This window comes from Manis pentadactyla, chromosome 16 (assembly GCF_030020395.1).
Source record: "Manis pentadactyla isolate mManPen7 chromosome 16, mManPen7.hap1, whole genome shotgun sequence".
NCBI lineage: Eukaryota > Metazoa > Chordata > Mammalia > Pholidota > Manidae > Manis > Manis pentadactyla.
The window spans coordinates 48,568,412-48,581,787 of NC_080034.1; the positions used below are offsets into that span (position 1 = coordinate 48,568,412).

General features: G+C 39.7%; 1 pseudogene; it reads left to right on the plus strand.

Annotated features, from left to right (window-relative positions):
* Nucleotides 1–9,587: 9,587 nt before the first annotated feature.
* Nucleotides 9,588–10,057, plus strand: LOC118909640 (vomeronasal type-1 receptor 100-like; annotated as a pseudogene).
* The last annotated feature ends 3,319 nt before the right edge of the window (nt 10,058–13,376 follow it).

The following is a 13,376-nucleotide window of genomic DNA, read 5'->3' on the forward strand; positions in this document are numbered from 1 at the left end:
GAGAAATTAGTCCAGAAGGATAGATATAAAACAGGCATGGGAGCCATAGGTGGTAGTTATAAACTTATGCTCTTGTGTCAGGTTCTCTGGGGTCAGATCTTGATTTTGCTATTGATTATCTGTGTATGTTAGGGAATGATAATTAGAAACTAAAGTTGGAATCCTATCTGAAAAGGCTATGCTGTTTGATTTGATGTTGAGAACTGGGAAAAACCAGTAATGAAGTCGCAGAATCAGTTTGGGTTTTAAAAGACAATTGCTGAAGTATTTAAGTGTATGTATCAGAGCTCTGAAAACTGGAATCAAGAGAGACAAACCATGAACTTTTATACTAATCAATATGAGATCTCTAATGGATGTTAAGCCAAAGAGGGGCATTACAAAAAAGGAAACAAGGCTAAATCTCTGAGACATAAAAAATGTTGAAGCAACAGAATTTTGAAGTGTTTATTGTGGGAGGTTGGGAGGTAGAGATATTGAGGACTAGTTCAGTTATTTTGGAGTTGGCCAATGGTAATATATGATGAAGCAAAAACACAGGGTGACATGAGGTCAGGGGAATTTTTAGTTCAAATCAGTACATGCTAAGATTTAAAATATCTGGAATATATAAAGACTTGAGCACATTAGTTGCTTTTTCTGATATGGAGGTAGAAAAAAATTCGAATTGTGTATTTAGATTCTGTTATTCCCAATATAACACTTGAGTCCACATAAAACGACCTACAAAGAGTGCTCACAGGGAAAGGAATAGAGTTCTTTGCACAAAAATCTAATTCTTTGCGTATGACATGATTGTCCTTTATACACTAGAAAAGCCCTATGATATAAATTAACCTTTGCAGATAAATATCATCATACTGTTGCTTTCTTCAAAAGGTGCTTGCTAGATGCAAATCATTCTATCATGAAATAAGAAATGGTTTTGAACATTATCAAGGGAACAATTTTGCTCTTACTCAGTGGATCTGTCATTGTGGGGAATAACTTTTTTTTTGTAGATAATTATTTTTTATTGAAGGGTAGTTGACACACAGTATTACATTACATTAGTTTCAGGTGTACAACATAGTGATTCAACATTTATATACATGACAATTCTAGGTACCAGCTATCACCATACCAAGCTGTTACAGTATCTTGACTATATTCCTTATTCTATACATTACATCCAGGTTACTTATTTATTTTACCGTTGGAAGTGTGTACTTTGTTTTGTTTTGTTTTGTTTTTTTTGGTTTTTTTTTTTTGTTTTGTTTTTTGTGAGGGCATCTCTCATATTTATTGATCAAATGGTTGTTAGCAACAATAAAATTCTGTATAGGGGAGTCAATGCTCAATGCACAATCATTAATCCACCCCAAGTCTAATTTTCATCAGTCTATAATCTTCTGAGGCATAACAAACAAGTTCTTACATGGAGAACAAATTCTTACATAGTGAATAAGTTACATAGTGAACAGTACAAGGGCAGTCATCACAGAAACTTTCGGTTTTGCTCATGCATTATGAACTCTAAACAGTCAGTTCAAATATGAATACTCATTTGATTTTTATACTTGATTTATATGTGGATACCACATTTCTCTCTTTATTATTATTATTTTTAATAAAATGCTGAAGTGGTAGGTAGATACAAGATAAAGGTAGAAAACATAGTTTAGTGTTGTAAGAGAGCAAATGTAGATGATCAGGTGTGTGCCTGTAGACTATGTGTTAATCCAAGCTAGACAAGGGCAATAAAACATCCACGTATGCAGAAGATTTCTCTCAGAACAGGGGGGGTGAGGTTCTAAGCCTCACCTCTGTTGATCCCCAATTTCTCACCTGATGGCCCCCCTGCGACTGTGCCTGTCTTAGGTTGTTCCTCCCTTGAGGAATCTTACCCGTCTCTGGCTAACCAGTCATCTTCTGGGGCCATACAGGGAAATGTAAAGTTGGTAAGTGAGAGAGAAACCTTATTGTTTGAAATGATTAGCTTTTTATTTCTTTGCATATTTATGCCCTGTAGCTTCTATGCCCAGCATTTGTCTTGAGATATCTTTACCACTTGGAAGAATTATGATACTCGGTAAATTTGATATGAGGCACAAATTCTACTTAAGGGTTGTAATTAGGAAGGAAGAAGAAAAGCTATAGAAGTAGCAGGTGGAAGAAAACATGGGAAGATTGATTATTTCTTTGACATATCTTCTTGTAGAGTAACTTCAGCATGTATAGGTTTTAAGCTACTACTTAAATTGCTCACACACATTAACATATTAGGAGTATAGTTACATTACCAAAGCATATCTATAATTACCAGCCATCTACAGTGAAACCAAGAAAACCAGATAGGCACCTTAGGCATTTGTGAAAACTTATATATGATATGGTGGATATTGTCCAACTGAACTTGAACAGTCTGAGAGAAATCAGACAAATTAAAGCAACCCATTCCTGGGGAATGTTCACATCCCTTATGTTCTTTTAACAGTAAATAGTCTGTAGTTGTAAGATTTTGGAGTGCTACAATTTGCACTTCTCCTAATTCTTGATTGAGTTCCAACAGTATAGATCAAGTCAAATTTGTTGTTTTACTGTATGCACAGGCCAGCTTAGATATCTCCTTCTTCATTCCTCTGGCAAGACCAGGAACTGGTGGGATGAGTGCATCTACAGCTGTAGCAGTGTGTGGATCTTTGTTGGGGTTTTTTGATGATCATCTTCTGGCATGAGTCTTCCAGAGAGTGCTGATGTTGGAAGTTCTTTTTCATATCGTATCTTAGTTCATTTTCGGGGTAGCCCAATTAGGCTTTGATCCTCTGTATAAACACAAACAGACCCTTTGCCTACACTTTTATATGCCCTTTATACCCTTGTGTAGAACTCGTCGGAGGTTACCACACAGGAACTGCCCTTTTTTATTTTTGGTATCACTAATCTACACTTACATGACGAATATTATGTTTACTAGGCTCTCCCCTATACCAGGTCCCCCCTATAAACCCCTTTACAGTCACTGTCCATCAGCATAGCAAAATGTTGTAGAATCACTACTTGCCTTCTCTGTGTTGTACAGCCCTCTCTTTTCTCCTACACCCCCATGCATGCTAATCTTAATACCCCCCTACTTCTCCCCCCCCCCTTATCCCTCCCTACCCACTCATCCTCCACAGTCCCTTTCCCTTTGGTACCTGTTAGTCCATTCTTGAGTTCTGTGATTCTGGTGCTGTTTTGTTCCTTCAGTTTTTCCTTTGTTCTTATATTCCAAAGATAAGTGAAATCATTTGGTATATCTCTTTCTCTGCTTGGCTTCTTTCAGTGAGCATAATACCCTCCAGCTCCATCCATGTTGCTGCAAATGGTTGGATTTGCCCTTTTCTTATGGCTGAGTAGTATTCCATTGTGTATATGTACCACATCTTCTTTATCCATTCATCTATAGATGGACATTTGGGTTGCTTCCAATTCTTGGCTATTGTAAATAGTGCTGCGATAAACATAGGGGTGCACTGATCTTTCTCATACTTGATTGCTGCATTCATAGGGTAAATTCCTAGGAGTGCAATTCCTGGGTCAAATGGTAAGTCTGTTTTGAGCATTTTGATGTATCTCCATACTGCTTTCCACAATGGTTGAACTAACTTACATTCCCACCAGCAGTAGAGGAGGGTTCCCCTTTCTCCACAGCCTCGCCAACATTTGTTGTTGTTTGTCTTTTGGATGGCAGCCATCCTTACTGGTGTAAGGTGATAATTCATTTTAGTTTTAACTTGCATTTCTCTGATAATTAGCGATGTGGAGCATCTTTTCATGTGTCAGTAGGCCATCTGTATTTCTTTTTTGGAGAATTGTCTGTTCAGTTCCTCTGCCCATTTTTTAATTGGGTTATTTGTTTTTTGTTTGTTGAGGCGTGTGAGCTCTTTATATATTCTGTACGTCAAGCCTTTATCGGATGTGTCATTTTCAAATATATTCTCCCAGACTGTAGGGTTCCTTTTTGTTCTATTGAAGGTGTCTTTTGCTGTACAGAAGCTTTTCAGCTTAAAATAGTCCCACTTATTCATTTTTGCTGTTGTTTTCCTTGCCCGGGGAGATATGTTCAAGAACAGGTCACTCATGTTTATGTCTAAGAGGTTTTCGCCTATGTTTTCTTCCAAGAGTTTAATGGTTTCATGACTTACATTCAGGTCTTTGATCCACTTTGAGTTTACTTTTGTATATGGGGTTATACAATGGTTCAGTTTCATTCTCCTACATGTAGCTGTCCAGTTTTGCTAGCACGATCTGTTGAAGAGACTGTCCTTTCACCACTGTATGTCCATGGCTCCTTTATCAAATATTAATCGACCATATATGTCTGGGTTAATGTCTGGATTGTCTAGTCTGTTCCATTGGTCTGTGGCTCTGCTCTTGTGTCAGTACCAAATTGCCTTGATTACTATGGCTTTATAGTAGAGCTTGAAGTTGGGAAGTGAGATCCTCCCTACTTTATTCTTCTTTCTCAGGATTGCTTTGGCTATTCGGGGTCTTTGGTGTTTCCATATGAATTTTTGAATTATTTGTTCCAGTTCATTGAAGAATGTTGCTGGTACTTTCATAGGGATTGCATCAAATCTGAATATTGCTTTGGGAAGGATGGTCATTTTGACGATATTAATTCTTCCTAGCCACGGTCATGTAATGAGTTTCCATCTGTTAGTGTCCCCTTTAATTTCTCTTAAGAGTGACTTTTAGTTTTCAGAGTATAAGTCTTTCACTTCTTTTTTAGGTTTATTCCTAGGTATTTTATTTTTTTTGATGCAATTGTGAATGGAGTTGTTTTCCTGATTTCTCTTTCTGTTGGTTCATTGTAAGTGTATAGGAAAGCCACAGATTTCTGTGGGTTGATTTTGTATCCTGCAACTTTGCTGTATTCCGTATCAGTTCTGGTAGTTTTGGGGTGGATTCTTTAGGATTTTTTATGTACAGTATCATGTCATCTGCAAATAGTGACAGTTTAACTTCTTCTTTACCAATCTGGATTCCTTGTATTTCTTTGTTTTGTCTCATTGTCGTGGCTAGGACCTCCAGTAATATGTTAAATAACAGTGGGGAGGGTGGGCATCCCTGTCTAGTTCCCGATCTCAGAGGAAATGCTTTCAGCTTCTCGCTGTTCAATATAATGTTGGCTGTGGGTTTATCATAGATGGCCTTTATTATGTTGAGGTACTTGCCCTCTATTCCCATTTTGCTGAGAGTTTTTAACATGAATGGATGTTGAACTTTGTCAAATGCTTTTTCAGCATGTATGGAGACGATCATGTGGTTTTTGCCTTTCTTTTTGTTGATTTGGTGGATGATGTTGATGGACTTTCGAATGTTGTACCATCCTTGCCTCCCTGTGATGAATCCCACTTGGTCATGGTGTATGATCCTTTTGATGTATTTTTGAATTCGGTTTGCTAATATTTTGTTGAGTATTTTGCATCTACATTCATCAGGGATATTGGTCTGTAGTTTTATTTTTTGGTGGGGTCTTTGCCTGTTTTTGGCATTAGGGTGATGTTAGTTTCATAGAATGAGTTTGGGAGTATCCCCTCCTCCTCTATTTTTTGGAAAACTTTAAGGAGAATGGGTATTATGTCTTCCCTGTATGTCTGATAAAATTCCGAGGTAAATCCATCTGGCCCGGGGGTTTTGTTCTTTGGTAGTTTTTTGATTACCGTTTCAATTTCGTTGCTGGTAATTGGTCTGTTTAGATTTTCTGTTTCTTTCTGGGTCAGTCTTAGAAGGTTGTATTTTTCTCGGAAGTTGTCCATTTCTCTTAGGTTTCCCAGCTTGTTAGCATATAGGTTTTCATAGTATTCTCTAATAATTCTTTGTATTTCTGTGGGGTCCGTCATGATTTCTCCTTTCTCATTTCTGATACTGTTGATTTGTGTTGACTCTCTTTTCTTCTTAATAAGTCTGGCTATAGGCTTATCTATTTTGTTTATTTTCTCGAAGAACCAGCTCTTGGTTTCATTGATTTTTGCTATTGTTTTATTCTTCTCAATTTTATTTATTTCTTCTCTGATCTTTATTATGTCCCTCCTTCTGCTGACCTTAGGCCTCATCTGTTCTTCTTTTTCGAATTTCGATAATTGTGACATTAGACCATTCATTTGGGTTTGTTCCTTCTTTTTAAAATATGCTTGGATTGCTATATTCTTTCCTCTTAAGACTGCTTTTGCTGTGTCCCACAGAAGTTGGAGCTTAGTGTTGTTTTTGTCATTTGTTTCCATATATTGCTGGATCTCCATTTTGATTTGGTCATTGATCCATTGATTATTTAGGAGCATGTTGTTAAGCCTCCATGTGTTTGTGAGCCTCTTTGCTTTCTTTGTACAGTTTATTTCTAGTTTTATGCCTTTGTGGTCTGAAAAGTTGGTTGGTAGGATGTAAATTTTTTAAAATTTTCTGAGGCTCTTTTTGTGGCCTAGTATGTGTTCTATTCTGGAGAATGTTCCATGTGCACTTGAGAAGAATGTATATCCTGTTGCTTTTGGATGTAGATTTCTATAGATGTCTATTAGGTCCGTTCAGTGCTTCCGTGTCCTTACTTATTTTCTGCCCGGTGGATCTCTCCTTTGGGGTGAGTGGTGTGTTGATGTGTCCTAGAATGAATGCATTGCAGTCTATTTCCCCCTTTAGTTCTGTTAGTATTTGTTTCACATATGCTGGTGCTCCTGTGTTGGGTGCATATATATTTAGAATGGTTATATCCTCTTGTTTGACTGAGCCCTTTATCATTATGTAGTGTCCTTCTTTATCTCTTGATACTTTCTTTGTTTTGAAGTCTATTTTGTCTGATATTAGTACTGCAACCCCTGCTTTCTTCCCATTGTTGTTTGCTTGAAATATGTTTTTCCATCCCTTGCCTTTTAGTCTCTACATGTCTTTGGGTGTGAGGTGAGTTTCTTGTAAGCAGCATATAGATGGGTCTTGCTTTTTTATCCATTCTGTTTCTCTGTGTCTTTTGATTGGTGCATTCAACCCATTAACATTTAGGGTGACTATTGAAAGATATGTACTTATTGCCATTGCAGGCTTTAAATTCGTGGTTACCAAAGGTTCAAGGTTAGCCTCTTTAGTATCTTACTGCCTAACTTAGCTCGCTTATTGAGCTGTTATATACACTGTCTGGAGATTCTTTTCTTCTCTCCCTTCTTGTTCCTCCTCCTCGATTCTTCACATGTTGGGTGTTTTGTGCTGTGCTCTTTCTAGGAGTGCTCCCATCTAGAGCAGTCCCTGTAAGATGTTCTGTAGAGGTGGTTTGTGGAAAGCAAATTCCCTCAGCTTTTGTTTGTCTGGGAATTGTTTAATCCCACCGTCATATTTGAATGATAGTCGTGCTGGATACAGTATCCTTGGTTCAAGGCCCTTCTGTTTCATTCTATTAAATATATCATGCCATTCTCTTCTGGCCTGTAGGGTTTCTGTCGAGAAGTCTGATGTTATCCTGATGGGTTTTCCTTTATAGATGACCTTTTTCTCTCTAGCTGCCTTTAACACTCTTTCCTTGTCCTTGATCTTTGCCATTTTAATTATTATGTGTCTTGGTGTTGTCCTCCTTGGATCCTTTCTGTTGGGGTTCTGTGTATTTCCATGGTCTGTTCAATTATTTCCTCCCCCAGTTTGGGGAAATTTTCAGCAATTATTTCTTCTAAGATACTTTCCATCTCTTTTCCTCTGTCTTCTTCTCCTGGAACCGATATAATATGGATATTGTTCCTTGTGGATTGTTCACACAGTTCTCTTAATATTGTTTCATTCCTGTAGATCCTTTTGTCTCTCTCTATGTCAGCTTCTATGCGTTCCTGTTCTCTGGTTTCAATTCCATCAATGGCCTCTTGCATCCTTTCCATTCTGCTTATAAACCCTTCCAGAGTTTGTTTCATTTCTGTGATCTCCTTTCTGACATCTGTGATCTCCCTCTGGACTTCATCCCATTTCTCTTGCGTATTTCTCTGCATCTCTGTCAGCATGTTTATGATTCTTATTTTGAATTCTTTTTCAGGAAGAGTGGTTCGGTCTGTCTCCTTCTCTGGTGTTGTCTCTGTGATCTTTGTCTGCCTGTAGTTTTGCCTTTTCATGGTGATAGGAATAGTTTGCAGAGCTGGGACGAGTGACGGCTGGAAGGACTTCCTTTCTTGTTGGTTTGTGGCCCTCCTCTCCTGGGAGAACAGCGACCTCTAGTGGCTTGTGCTGCGCCACTGCACGCAGACAGGGTTTCTTCTTCCTGCCCGGCTGCTGTGGTTTGTCTCGGCTGTTGCTGTGGGCGTGGCCTGGCTCTGGCTGCTGCTCCAAAGTCGTGGAGTCGCATTGGAGGGGGAGCAGCTGGGAGGCTATTTATCTCCGTAAGGGGCCTCCCTGCTCCCTGCATCCCAGGGGTTAGGGTGCCCAGAGATCCCCGGATTCCCTACCTCTGGATTAAGTGTCCCACCCTGCCCCTTTAAGACTTCCAATAAGTAACCGCCAAAACAAAACAACGACCACACACAAAAAAATTTTTTAATTATAAAAATTTTTTAAATTAAAAAAAAAAAAAGGTGGCCGCTCGTTTTTCTTTATTCTCCGGCGCCAGCCTCAGGCATCTGCTCACCAGTCTTGCTGCCCTGTTTCCCTAGTATTGAGGTCCCTATCCCTTTAAGACTTCCACCAAAGCACTCACCAAAACAAAACAGCAAAAAAAAAAAAAAAAATGGTCGCTCACTTTTCTGGTGTCCTCCAGTGCCAGGCCACCGGTGCCCACTCACTGTTCTTGCTGCCCTGTTTCCCTAGTATTGGGTTCCCTATCCCTTTAAGACTTCCAAAAAGCGCTTGCCAAAACAAAACAGAAAAAAAAAAATTGGTCGCTCGCTTTTCTTATGTCCTCTGGCGCCCGGCCTCCGGTATCCGCTCACTGTTGTTGCTGCCCTGTTTCCCTATCATCCAGGGCCCCCTGGGCACGTACTGTGTCTGCGCTCTGGCCCAGATGGTGGGGGCTGGGTGTTCGGCAGTCCTGGGCTCCGTCTCCCTCCCGCTCTGCCTACTCTTCTCCCACCAGGAGTTGGGGGGATGGGTGCTCAGCTCCCGCCGGGCCGGGGCTTGTATCTTACCCCCTTCGCAAGGCACTGGGTTCTCTCAGGTGCGGATGTGGTCTGGATATTTTCCTGTGTCCTCTGGTCTTTATTCTAGGAAGGGTTGTCTTTGTTATATTTTCATAGATATATGTGGTTTTGGGAGGAGATTTCCACTGCTCTACTCACACCGCCATCTTCTGCCCATGTGTATCGGGAATAACTATTTTTATGAATTACACACAGATTTTCATTTGGGGCACTGAGAATAAATGTATACATCTTATTATCATCCACTTGGCTCTTACAATATCATAATACTTTTTCTTAGAGAATGTTAGAACAACAGGAAGTTTTGGTTGGAGAAATTCCCTGGGTGACATAGGCTATAAAATTGTTATTTATCTCGAAGGGTGGCTTGGGGCCTTTCAGTCTTTACCCCTTGCTGTGACCCAGGTTGTCACCATCAGTCCCAGAGCTTCTGTGTGGACGATGCTCAAGCTGGCATTCATATGACATATTCTTACCTTTTTTCTCTTCTTTTGGATACTCAGTTCCTTGATAAGCATAAATTTACTCTATTACATCACCAACACCAGCAGCTTAAACAGATCATAAATTAGTAAAATTAACTGCCATTTTTGTTTAATATTATAAAGCTAGAAAGCAGGATAGATTTTTCGCACTTTTATAGCCTTGCAAGATTTCCTGTTTCAGTGTCTCATGGGCTGGGAAAATGTCTACATGGTATTTCTTCTCCGCAAGCACCATAATCATGTCCTCTACCTTCAGAACTCCAAGGTTCTCTACCAAACTTCCCAAGATAAGAGCCACTCAATGTTCTCTTTCTGATGCTTTGTTTTCTGCTTTGTTATTGGACAGATTCTATTATTTATTTATATTTAAATTCCTCCTTTGGAAATAATTCTTTAATATTAAGTATTCCAGAAATTTGAATCCTTGGTTATGCAATTCTCAGCCATTTGTATTGAGTCACAGGGATAGACATCTGGCTGAATATTGGGACTCAATAAAACTTTAAAAATGCCTGTTTTCATTAATCCCTTCAATAAGTTAGTTTGAAATACTGTTAGTTTTGCATGCTGTGTTAAAAAGTACTATGCTAAGTGAAAAAAGTCAGACACAGAAAGACCAAAACCATATGAATTCACTTATATGTTGAATCAAAAAAAAAAAAAAGAACAAACAGAAAATAAATAGGCTCATAAACATAGACTGTGGTTGCCATGACAGCTAAGGATATAAAGAAAAAGCCACATCAAGAAGGGTAGGAGGGGCAGAGATACAGTTGGGACCCAGACCATGTGTCACAACAACCCACAAATAGGAGGGATATCACAGGTGTAGAGATCCTCCCTCAGGAGAAAGGGATACTTCCAGGCCTAGGGATCTGCACCAGGAATACAAGCCCCCATAATGTCTGGCTTTGAAATTCAGTGGGGCTTACCTCTGGGATTTCTGGAGGGTTATAGGAAACTTAGACTCTGCTCTTAAAAGACCAGCATGCTATATTACTTATTCTAAGACCCAGCACAAAAGCAGCAGTTAGAAAAAAGCCTCAGTTTAAGTGAAATTGACTTAATGACTAATATTAAGTCATGTGCCAGATGCACCAGTATCTATAGGAACCTTCTCCAGGAAAGGTAGTGCTAGTGGGCACCATTTTTCTTGCCCTCCTTAAGCTTAGCTAGCCAGATACTCACAGGAGTCAACTAACTACCTTGCTAGCACTGTTTATCCAACCCTGACATTCTCCTGTGGATACACCCCACCTAACCCACCTTTCTAAGCAGCTTTCTAATTCACCCTTTCTAAGCAGCTCCTGCCCCACCATACTCAATGGGCATCCCTGGTTAAGATCAGCACCGCTTGAAAGTGACTCCTGCCAGGCACAGGGGGGAGTGGAGGTAGATAAGGAAGACTCACAAACATTCCCACATCAGTTACCACTGGGCTCTCAGGCAGCTGCACAGGCAACATTACCATTCAGAATTGAGGGAGAAATTAAAAGCTTCCCAGACAAAGTTAAAGGACTTTATCACCACAAAACCACCCTTGCAAGAAATGTTAAAGGGACCTCTTTAAGAAGAAAAGTCCATACCAAGAGGTAAGAAAATTATGAAAGAAAAAAATCTCACTAGTAAAAGCAAACAGATAATAAAGGTAGTGGATCAACCACTCATAAAGCTAGTATTAACAATGAAATACTTTATCTATAATATCTACAAATAAAATATCAATATCTATAAAAGACTATACTACTATAATTAGTTAAGAGATACATGGAAAAGATAGAAAATATGACATAAACAAAATTGGGGGGGAGTCAAAATACTACTTTTGGAATACATTCAAACTTAAGCAACCATCAACTTAAAATAGGCTGCTATGGACATAGGTTATTATATATGAAATTCATGGTAACCACAAACCAAAATCCTATAATAGATACACAAAAAATAAAGAGCAAGGAATCGAAGTGTAACACTAAAGAAAGTCATCAAATCACAGGGGAAGAGAGTAAAAGAATAAGAAAAGAACAGAGAAGACCAACAAAAGCAAGCAGGACACAATTATCAAAATGGCAATAAGTACATGCCTATCAATAACTACTTTAAATGTAAATGGATGAAATGCTCAATCAAAGTAAATAGGGTGCCTTAATGGATAAAGAAAAGAGAAGTCAGCTATATGCTGCCTGTAAGAGACTCACTTCAGACCTAAAGACACATATGAACTCAAAATAATGGGCTGGAAAAGATATTCTTTGAAAATGGAAGAGAAAAAAGGCTGGAGTAGCAATCATTATATCAGACAAAATAGACTTTAAAACAAAGACTCCAAGAGACAAAGAAGGGCATTACATAATGATAAAGGGATCAATCTAAGAAGAAGATATTGCAATTGTAAATATCTATGCACCCAAAATAGAAGAACTTAAATGTATGAAACAAATACTAACACACATAATGTGAAAAATTGAGAGTAATACACAAATAGTAGGGGACTATAACACACCACTTACATCAATATATCATACAGACAGACAATCAGTAAGGAAACAATGGCTTTGAATGACACATTAGACCAGATGTACTTAATAGGTACATACAGAACAGTCTATCCAAACATTACAGAATACACTTTCTTTTCAAGTGCACATGGAACATTCTCCAGGATGCATCACACATTAGAACACAAAGTCACAATAAATTTAAGAAGACTAAAATAATATCAAGCATCTTTTCCAAAGTAGTATGAAACTAGAAATCGGTTACAAGAAAAAAACTAAAAAAGACACAAACAAGAGATTCAAGATGGCGGCATGAAAGGTGAGACAGAGAATTCCTCCCAAAACCACATATAGTGTGAAAATATAGTTAATACAACAAGCCCTAAAACAGTAACAGGAAAGAAGACTGCATACAGACCTCACCAACAGAGCAGACCTCATGAAACAGGGTAACGTACAAAAGTCTTGATCAAGCAGGACCCAAGCCTTTCCCCCACCCTAGCTCACCAGCAGGAGGAAGAGAAATGGAGTGGGGAGGGGTGGAAGTTTAGAACTGCTGAACACCCAGCCCTGGAGGTCTGCTTTGGAACACAAACCTACATTGTGGTGCTCTCGAGGTTGGTGGGGTTGGGGAGCTGAGAGAGACAGAGTGCTTGAGAGACTGAGATCCCGGCCATTTGTGGAGGATGGGGATCCACATCAGGCTGCTCTGGGACAAAGGAAAGGAAAGCGGTCTGAGAGACTTCCTAGCAGCTAGAGAGCTCCTGAAAGAGTGGGGTTTGCATGGAGCTTGCTACACTTACACGGGAGAAGGGATAGACAGACAAGGTTGTCTGGGTGTGCTCTGGCCAGCAGGGTAAGAACTTTCAGGAGCTTCAGGTGCTCCATTTCCCTGGCTGTCTACTCAGCTCTGAAGCCCCCCACTGTGACATGCAGCCTGCTGCACCTTCCTCCTGGCCTTCTGGCACCTGCTTGCAAAGCAGCAGTCACTGTGCTGGAGTCAGGCCAGCCAGAGGGAGGCCCCACCTACAACAGCTATAGACGCCAAGCACAGAGGCTTACACTTGTGTGCTCGACCCACTGACTCTGATATTGGAGACAGACATGGCAGCCAGGAATCAGGAAACAGTGTTTTCTAACACCCAGGCACCAGTGCCACTCTCCTCCAACCTCCAACCTTACTCTAGGGGCTGAGGAGCTTCAGAGACTGGAGCTTCTGGGAACTAGAGGGCAACACATAGAATTATGAAATATCAGAAGTACCTGGTTCAGGCCAA